Genomic DNA, 9,848 nt, shown 5'->3' on the forward strand with positions numbered 1-9,848 from the left:
ATGTACCTTTCCTTCATGAATCAAGTTCCATCACATCGCACACAAGAGTAGTTCCACAAGCAATAATATTCAGAACAATTAGGAACTCAATAGACAAAATTCACTCACTCTCAGAAAGAACATTCATATGCCACAAAAGATGCACTATATGCTTGCTCGTAGTGTACTACTCTACTAATCGAGCTCATTCAGTCTAGGATCAAGTAGGACTTTATTTGGTTGTAATGTAGGCTAAGGGATGGGTATGATACATTTGGATATAAGAGTGACTACACCTCCCTAAGCACTTTAATACATACACTTTCACATTCAAAACCTCGCACTTATGTCGAACCATGACTCCACATTTACATCAGTATATATAACTGCTTCTTTAGGCACACTTAATCAAGAGTCACTACTTATCAAAGACTATTTTTTACAACAATATAACTATTTTATTCTCTCTTTTTTTAAGTGGTTCTTACTTATTCAAAATCATGCACTTTTCACCTAATTTCGTTAGTTCCACTCAAAAGCCAAACTAACCACCCCACACTTTAACTTTTACCAGTTCATCACAATTCAAGTGCTTATGGGAGGTGAAGAGGTGAAAAGGTTCAAACAGATGGTTCATTCAAACAATTGGGTAAGGCTTGTAATGTGGTTGCAAAGGAAACAAGATTATAGGCTCAAAGGGGTTAACTACGGTACATAACAATTAGGCGGGTAAAATATACATATATGGTTCAACAAAGAAATGCCTATATCACTTCCAAGACTGAATAAAACTACTATTTCGCTTTGCAAACATACAAGGCAAGTTCTAGGCATCAAATGCAGTGCACAAAATACAAAAAATCTCACACACACATGGCACATGACTCACTCTAGATTGGATTATCAAAACACTCTCGTCTGAGTACTTAAGTCAAGTTAAGAACATACAATTTAAGGCACTCTAACAAGAATCAACAACTGAGACTAAGCGTCACACTAAAGTGTATACTGTATTCAAGGCATAACAACGTTAAGAAACCCTCTTTCCATCTCAGCTCATAACCTATAAGTACCTAAAAAATAAATAACTAACTGCACCCGGTTCAAACAAAACCCTTGGAAAAGAACCGCGATCCAAAGAAAAACACAAAGGGAATTGATACACTACCTACAAAAGAACATCTTTTCTTCTCTTTTTTTATATATCGACTTAGACCCTCAAGAAACTCGTCGAGTGATATCCATCGTCGGGACAAGTCGAATCACACATTTGGACAATTAACTAAAAACCAAAATCAAGTTATATTCCTACATATATACAACATACAAACGAAGTATCTCCCACCTCACACTTAAAAAGATGGCATGTCCCCATGTCATACAAAATAAAGAAATACGAGGTAAAGGAACTTCCCTGATAGATCAGTCCTGATCGGAGACAGTGCCAAGGTCAAGGTGACACGCCAGACCCAACGCACGCAGCCAGCCCATGATTTTCTTCTCTGATTTAGCATTTTGGGTAGCCAAGGCATCAACTCTAGTACCCAAGTCTGTGACAGTGGTACGCAGCCCTGCCATCTCCTGCTCTAAGGCTGCAAACCGAGTAACCAGACTGACCCTAGACGGTCCTGCGGCTTCCGCAACATGCTCATGGGTAGGCAACTCAGCTCCCACTTCCTCCTGATCATCCTCTCCCTTCTCAGATGCATCCGAGTCATCACTATTATCACCTCTATGTGCCACAGGGTCCTTCCCAATAGTCACCTTATCCGTTCAAAACTTTGCTCTTTCTGCACTTTTCCATCTACGCTCAAATTCTCCAGCACCCGAGCTACCCGGCATAGCCTAGTGACTAGGGAAGGGAAGAAGAAACTATACCTTTTCACCGGACAACGAGTAAACATCTCCTCGTTAATAAGCTTGGGCACGTCAAAATTGTGGCCATTCATGAAATACCAAATCAATGCAGCTCGAGGAGCATTCACTTCAGTGGTGTTGGAGGACGAGAGTAGACGGTTATTGATGACATACAACCAACACTTCCCGTCAAAGGTTAGTGCCACTGAATGGAACTTACGCCCATGTTTCATCCACACAATTTCCTTGACAGGCACACATATTGTTTCAAAGAATACATCCCACTGGATGTATTGTCTGCCATAGGCTTCATAGTAGTCCTCCGCCTTCGTCACAGGTGCGGGCAACCGGTATGCTCTCCGAATGGCCTCAACAGAGGCGTCCACATTCTTCTTGCACACTGTGCACACACCGTTCATATGTTCTTTAATATTGGCATAAAATTCGTACACAACCATCAAATTTGCGTCATACGATTCTTTAAAGAAAATCTCCAGCCCGCGTCGGACCAACTCATTGTACAAGTTGGGAAAGCCATATTGAAGAGACCCTATATCAATACCCCTCTTCGGTATAGGTTTCTTGGATGCCTTGTCACCAAAACGGTCCTGAGCTGCGGTGGAGACGAACTTGTAGCTATCATAAGGACGAGCAGGAGTTGAAGCGCGTGCTCTAGAGGATCCATCTTGGCCGCTGGATGAAGCACCGCTGGTCCGACATTTCTTGAAAGGCGACATACTACCTGAAATAAAGAACATCATCAAAGAAACACAAAAGATGTAAACCAAAGGCAGTTACTCAGACTTCATCCACACAATTGGTCACATTTAACATTAACAACTCACTGAGGCATTTTAACAAATACTTTATATGCACCATTCACCGGAGTCCCCAATTAACAAAGTATAAGCCAAACCCACCGACAATTGCCCCAATGTCAACCACACCTGTCAACAGACATATCTACAACAACCTCAACAAACCTACTAGCATACAAGAGCACACTACAAAAGAAATCTACTAAAGAAAAAAACTACTACATAACCAAGAACTCAAATATCCCAACAATAATTGAAACAAGTGACCTTACCTGGTGGAGTTATAGTTAGGTTATGTGAGGGGACTGTTAGAAGAGAGAAGAGAGTGGAGTGGTTGTGATTTGATCGTGAATGGGGAGTATGAGGGTTGGTGTTCTTTGGGAAGAAAGAGAGGTATTGTGTGTTTTGATTTGTAAGGGAGGGTTTAGGTTTAGGCATGAAAAGATTAAAAAGAGAGAGATATCAGGTTGGGGGGGATAAGTTAGAATATTATATTTAAAAGAACAAAACAAATAAAAGGAAAGTAAATAAAAAAAATAACTTAAACTAAAGTGTCAGGCGGAGCGGTCCGAGCGCGGCCGCACTTGCGAGGCAGAATACTTGGCGATATGCGCAGTCTGAGCGCGGCCGCGCTCCTGGGAGAAAACCTGAGGCAAAATACTTGGCGTTTTGCGCGGTCTGAGCGCGGCTGGGCACCTGGGCCTCAAGATTTCTCAAATTTTTACCTATCCCTTCAGCGTCGGATGGACTTATCACTCGCCCAAGCTCACCTGCACTTGACAGTACTTACAAAAATCAAAATAACAAATTCTAACTACACAAAAATCATTACGCATTGGGTTGCCTCCCAACCAGCGCCTTAGTTAATGTCGTAGCATGACAAATACAATAAATCATTGGGTTGCTTCCCATGAAGCGCCTGATTTAACGTCGCGGTACGACGCAGATAAGAACATTTAAGGTATGCTCAACTTTGGAGGCTTGATCAAATGGGTCACTAACACTTTCTTTGCTTCCTCCATGCCCACATAATGTTTCAATATATGCCCATTGACTCTAAATGTGCGAGTGTCATTACTCGCAACAATCTCTACTGCTCCCGTGGGGTGAATTTCAACCACACGAAAAGGGCCTGACCATCATGATTTCAATTAGCCCGGAAACAACCTCAGACGTGAGTTGTATAGCAATACTGTGTCTCCAAATTTAAAATTCCGCTTAATAATATTCCTATCATGTATCATCTTCATTCTCTCCTTGTATAATCTTGTTCTCTCAAAAGCGTGATATCTAAACTCATCCAGGTAATGCAATTTTGTTACTCTACTTGTTCCAGCTGTTTCACTATCAAGATTCAACTGTCTCAACGCCCACCAAGCTCTATGTTCCAACTCTATGGGTAAATGACACGCCTTCCCAAATACCAATTTTATGGCGACATGCTAATTGGAGTTTTGAAAGCAGTTCGATATGCCCACAGTGCATCGTCTAACTTCCTTGCCCCATCTGTTCTAGTTGCATTCACCATTTTAGTCAGCATACTCTTTATTTCTCTATTCGAGACTTCCACTTGCCCGCTTGTTTATGGATGATATGGGGTGGCCACCTTGTGGCGTACATCATACTTCTCCAATAACTTTTTAAAGGCTCTATTGGAAAAGTGAGTGCCTCCATCACTCATTATCGCCCTTGGGGTGCAAAATTGGGTGAAAATGTTCTTTCTCAAAAAAACAATTACCCTCTTTGCATCATTTGTATGGAGTGCTACAACTTCCACCCATTTGGACACGTAGTCCACAGCGACGGGTATGTACTTGTTTCCATATGAGCTGACGAACGGCCCTATGAAGTTGATCCCCCATACATCAAACACTTCTACTTCCTGAATTGGGTTCATGGGCATCTCATGTCTGCAGGAAATGTTCCCGGTTCGTTGGCATTCATCATAGCCCTTTATCCATAGATGTGCATCTTTGAACAGTGTTGGCCAGTAGAACACCGACTCCAAGACTTTCGCAGCTGTCCTTACTCCACCGAAGTGCCCACCATATGGTGATGCGTGACATGCCTACAAAATAGAAGACTGGTGTATCTCGGGGATACATCTTCGGATCATGTTATCAACACAAATCCTGAACAGATAAGGCTCGTCCCAATAATACATGCGACAATCCCGAAAGAAATTTTTCTTTTGAACAGAGGAAAGGTCATAAGGAACAATATCGCTCGCCTAGTAGTTTGCAATGTCTGCATACGATGGCGCTTCCTCGAGATTCGTGGCTAGTAGTTGTTCAACTGGAAAAGTTTCCAGAATCTTTTCTACCTCAACCTTCTTTTTAGCTCCTTCTAGCCTGGATAAATGGACTGCTACTTGGTTCTCCGTTCCCTTTTGGTCACGGATCTCCAAATCAAATTCTTGTAGCAGTAGCACCCATAGAATCAGGTGCGGTTTTAACTCCTTCTTTTCAATTAAGTACTTAAGAGCAGCATGTTCAGTATAAATAATCACCTTTGAGCCTATCAGGTAAGACCTGAACTTGTCAAATGCGAACACCATTGCTAGCATCTCCTTCTCGATCACAGTGTAATTTAGTTGGGCTCCACTCAATGTTCTACTTACATAGTATATTGGATGCATGATTTTATCTTTTCGCTGCCCAAGAACTGCTCCCACAGTGTAGTCACTAGCATCACACATCAACTCAAATAGTTGCTCCTAGTTGGGGGCAACTATGATAGGTGTTGTTACCAGTCTCTTCTTTAATTCCTCAAAAGCTATCCTACAGTCATCAGAAAACACAAAAGGGTGATCTTTTTCAAGCAATTTACACAAGGGGTTAACAATTTTGGAAAAATCTTTTATAAATATCCTATAGAAACCGGGCGTGCCCCAGAAAACTTCTAATTGCTTTAACAGAGGTGGGTAGTGGAAGCTTTTCTATCATATCAACCTTTGCACGATCCACCTCAATACCCTTACTTAACACTAGGTGCCCTAAGACTATACCTTCTGATACCATGAAATGACATTTTTCCTAGTTTAGTACCAAATTAGTCTCGATACACCTTTTCAAAACTCGCCTCAAATTCACAAGACAATCATCGAATGAATTCCCCACCACTAAGAAGTCATCCATGAAAACCTCTATTATCTCCTCTACCATATCTGTGAATATGGCCATCATGCACCTTTGGAATGTGGCGGGTGTGTTGCATAGGTCAAAGGGCATTCGCCGAAAAGCATAGATTCCATAAGGGCAGGTGAACGACGTTTTCTCTCGATCCTCAGGGGCAATGGAAATCTGATTATACCCCGAGTACCCATCCAAGAAGCAAAAGTGAGACCTCTCTGCCAATCTATCTAGCATCTGATCGATGAATGGCAGTGGAAAATGGTCCTTCCTGGTAACCAAGTTTAACTTCCTGTAATCCATACAGATTTTCCAACTTGTGACTGTCCGTGTAGAGATCAACTCGTTCTTCTCATTTTTCACTACCATCATTCCTCCCTTTTTCGGTACATACTATACTGGGCTAACCTAGTTGCTATCAGAGATGGGGAATATGATTCCCGCATCCAACCACTTAATCACTTCCTTTTTCACCACTTCTTTCATGTAGGGGTTCAGCCTTCTTTGATGTTCCCGGAAAGGTTTGTGTCCACCTTCCAGTAGAATCTTATGCATACAAAAGGCCAGATGATCACCTTAATGTCTGCAATGGTCCACCCAATTGCAGTCTTGCACTCAGTTAGTACCTGCTAAAAATGTTCTGCTTGCACATCTAACAAACTGGATGAGATAATAACAGGTAGAGTTGATTTAGGTCCTAAGAATGCATACCTGAGATGAGAGGGCAGTGGCTTCAGTTCTAATTTTGGTGGCTCTTCTATTAACGTCTTAGCTGGAGGAGTTTTTCTTTCCTCCAAATGCAAAGGCTCAAATTCAAGCTCCCTTTTCTAAAAACCTTGGCCTTCAAGAGCCAGTACCCACTCTGCCAAGTCTTTACCATATGCTTGGTCTAAGCTCATGAGACAAGCTGCTAGGGGTTTTTTAACATTCAATGCTTCATCATCCTCATACAACACTACATCCACTGCATCTATTAGATAGCAATTGGCAAATTCACTGGGTCTACGCATAGATTTCTGCATGTTGAATGTTATCTCTTTATCATTTATTCTCATCTTGAGCTCTTCAGTTTCACAGTCAATTAAAGCTCTCCTAGTGGCCAAGAATGGTCTTCCAAAAATTATGGGAATTTCCTTGTCAACTCGACAGTCAATGATGACAAAATCTTCTGGGAACACAAACTTCCCAACCTGCACCAATACATCATCTAGAATCCCAGAGGGCCTCACGGTTCGATCAGCCAGCTCTAATAGCATAGACGTGGGTCTAGCTCTTCCAATCCCTAGCCTTTTGTAGATAGCTAGGGGCATAAGATTTATGCTAGTTCCCAGATCACACAGTGCCTTAGCAAAAGCAAAGTTGCCTATTGTGCAAGGGATTGTGAAACTCCCTGGATCATACAGCTTCTCAACTATAGGTCTCGTCACAACAACACTGCAGGTTTGAGTCAGTGTAACCGTGGCCAAGTCTTGAAAGTCGAACTTGCCGAACATCAAGTCCTTCATCATTTTTGCATACCCAGGCATTCCCTTTAAAGCATCAATCAATGGAATGCTTACCTGAATTTGTTTCAACATCTCCAAAAATTTCGTGTACTGCTCATCTTTTTTATACTTGGCCAATCTCTGAAGGAATGGTGCTGGAGGTCGCTTTTTCCATGTGATTTGGTTTTTCTCTTGTTCAGGGACTGCTTCTACTGTCGGTTCTGGTGCAGCCTCAGTCTCTTTCACAACCTCTTCTTCTTTGTTAGTGTTCTCTTGCGCATTTTGTACCATCACCTCAGTTAAACCTGCTGAATCATCTATCTCAATGGTACTAACACCAGTGTCTCAGTCGGCCTGCTTTCGCGAGCAATTTCTTGCTCCAAATCTAAGTCCCTACCATTTTAGAGTCTCACTGCCATCAATTTCTTCGGGCCGTGCTCTTTTGGATTGATTTGGGTATTTGCAGGTAACATCCCATGAGGACGATTATTTAGGTCCATGGAAATCTGTCCTAACTGGATCTCAATATTTTTAATCGTTGACTCATGTAAGTCTACCCTGTCAGCTAGTTTTCTAGTGGAACCAATCACTAGTTGCATCATTCCCTCGAGTTTAGCAAACCCATCTTCATGTCTCACAATCTGTTGTTGTGGAGGTTATTGATAGCCTGCTGCTGATTTTGTTGGTTGTACCCTTGTTGCCTTTTGTAAGGCATTATTTGCCTCTATGGTCGAATAGCCCCATGATTATTGTTGTTATTGTACTGCTGCTGAGCTGGTCTGTATTATTGATTCTGCTGACCCCAATTCTGACCACCTGGTCTGGGTCCCCCGTAGTTGGCCACATAATTCATGTTCTCCTGATATTGTTGATTTTCACCTTCAGCATTCCATGAGCAGACATATGGTTGGTTAATGCATGATATACATAGACCCCCATTAGTTAAATCAACTATGTGTACCTGCTGCTTCTGGCCTGATTCTTCAACCTTCTTGGTGAGGATGCTCATTTGTATCATTATGGTGGCCATATTTTTAGCTATGGAGGTAGCTAGGTCTAGAGTCACTAAGTGAAACACAGGAGTGATTGGAGCGTTTCTTGTTGCCCATCCTGAGTTTTGTGCCATCTTGTCAAGTAGGATCTTGCTCTCTCTGAATATTTTGCTAAAAACTGCTCCACTTGCTGAAGCATCAACATTGGCTTTCAAACTATCTGCCAAACCCATGTAAAATCTCTGCCCCAACATCTGCTCCGGAATACCATGATGTGGACACGTAACAAGTAGACCGTTGAATCTCTCCCATGTTTCGTGTAGTGTCTCAGTTGGTTTCTGTTTGAAGCTCAATATCTCATCAATTTACTGAGCAGTCTTATTGGATGGATGAAATTTGCTCAAATATTATTTAACTAATTCCTCCCAAGTAGTGATGGAGTTGATAGGAAGTGAATTAAGCCAAGTCTGAGCTTCTCCTGTCACTGAGAATGGAAATAACAACAAACGTATTATTTATGGTGTCACGTTGTGTTGCCTCTACATGGCACAAATTGATAGGAAATTCCCTTGTTGTTGAGGATCTTCAACGTATGACCCAGAGAAAAGTCCCTTGTTCTGCAACAGATGTAGCATGTTATTTGTGATCTGGAATGAAGTTGCTTGTATCTGAGGGACGACAATAGCAGTTGCTAAGTTGTCAACTATGGGTTGTGCCTAATCATATAGTGCTGCTTTTGGCACAAGAGGTGCCACACCTTGATCATTTGGGTCATTTACGTTGTTCCTGTTGTTTGGATCATTCACGTTGTCTGTGTTGTTTAGATTATCATCTTCCATGTCTGGTTCAATTTTTTCAGTTGAGTTCTGTTGTTGTTTGCCTTTCCTGTTTGCACGGTTCAATGCCTTGAACACTTTCTCAGGATTTGATAATGGTTCGAGCAATTCTCCAGTTCTTGAGGAGTTTCTAGGCATGCGCCTGTAACAACCGCGACTACAAACGTTAGAATTTCAATGATCAGTTTAAATTGACGAAAATTGACTACACTAGAATTTTTGCACTTCTTTTTAACTGCAATCAATAACACTGTTAATTCTCTGGAAACGGTGCCAAAATTTGATCACGCAAAACTATGCCTTATAAAAAGGACAAAGCGATCGCTGCAAATATATTCCGGTTAACAAGTCCGAAGTCGAATCCCACCGGAAATTAACCTATCGATAAAAGTTATTGGACTCATACAAATTCACGTATTCAATCTTCAGAGATAATTGAGTACAAATTGGGTGTTTATTAACTAAATATTACGTAATAAAAATGCAGTAATTAGGAAGTAGCTATAAACTAGTTGTAAGCAAGAATGAGAAAGGTCTAAGGTTCCGATTTCCCCTCTTGTCGGAATCCTTTCCGCTATGTTTGCTATAAATTTGCCTAAGTCTTTTCTATAGATCATGATCACTCTGACTGTCACAACTCTCTCCCGAGTAATTACAACAATATACTAGACATATTCTCCCAAATTACGCTAGCTGGACTTAGTTACAACTCACTTAGATCGCACCCAAGGTTTCGTTATCCCTAATCCCA

General features: G+C 41.5%; 1 non-coding gene across 1 annotated transcript; it reads left to right on the top strand.

Annotated features, from left to right (window-relative positions):
- Positions 1 to 8,525: 8,525 nt before the first annotated feature.
- Positions 8,526 to 8,628, top strand: LOC142170839 (small nucleolar RNA R71). Its single transcript, XR_012700452.1, has one exon. It is a non-coding gene; the product is annotated as a small nucleolar RNA R71 (small nucleolar RNA).
- The last annotated feature ends 1,220 nt before the right edge of the window (positions 8,629 to 9,848 follow it).

The sequence above is a fragment of the Nicotiana tabacum genome, chromosome 16 (assembly GCF_000715075.1).
Source record: "Nicotiana tabacum cultivar K326 chromosome 16, ASM71507v2, whole genome shotgun sequence".
Classification (NCBI taxonomy): Eukaryota; Viridiplantae; Streptophyta; class Magnoliopsida; order Solanales; family Solanaceae; genus Nicotiana; species Nicotiana tabacum.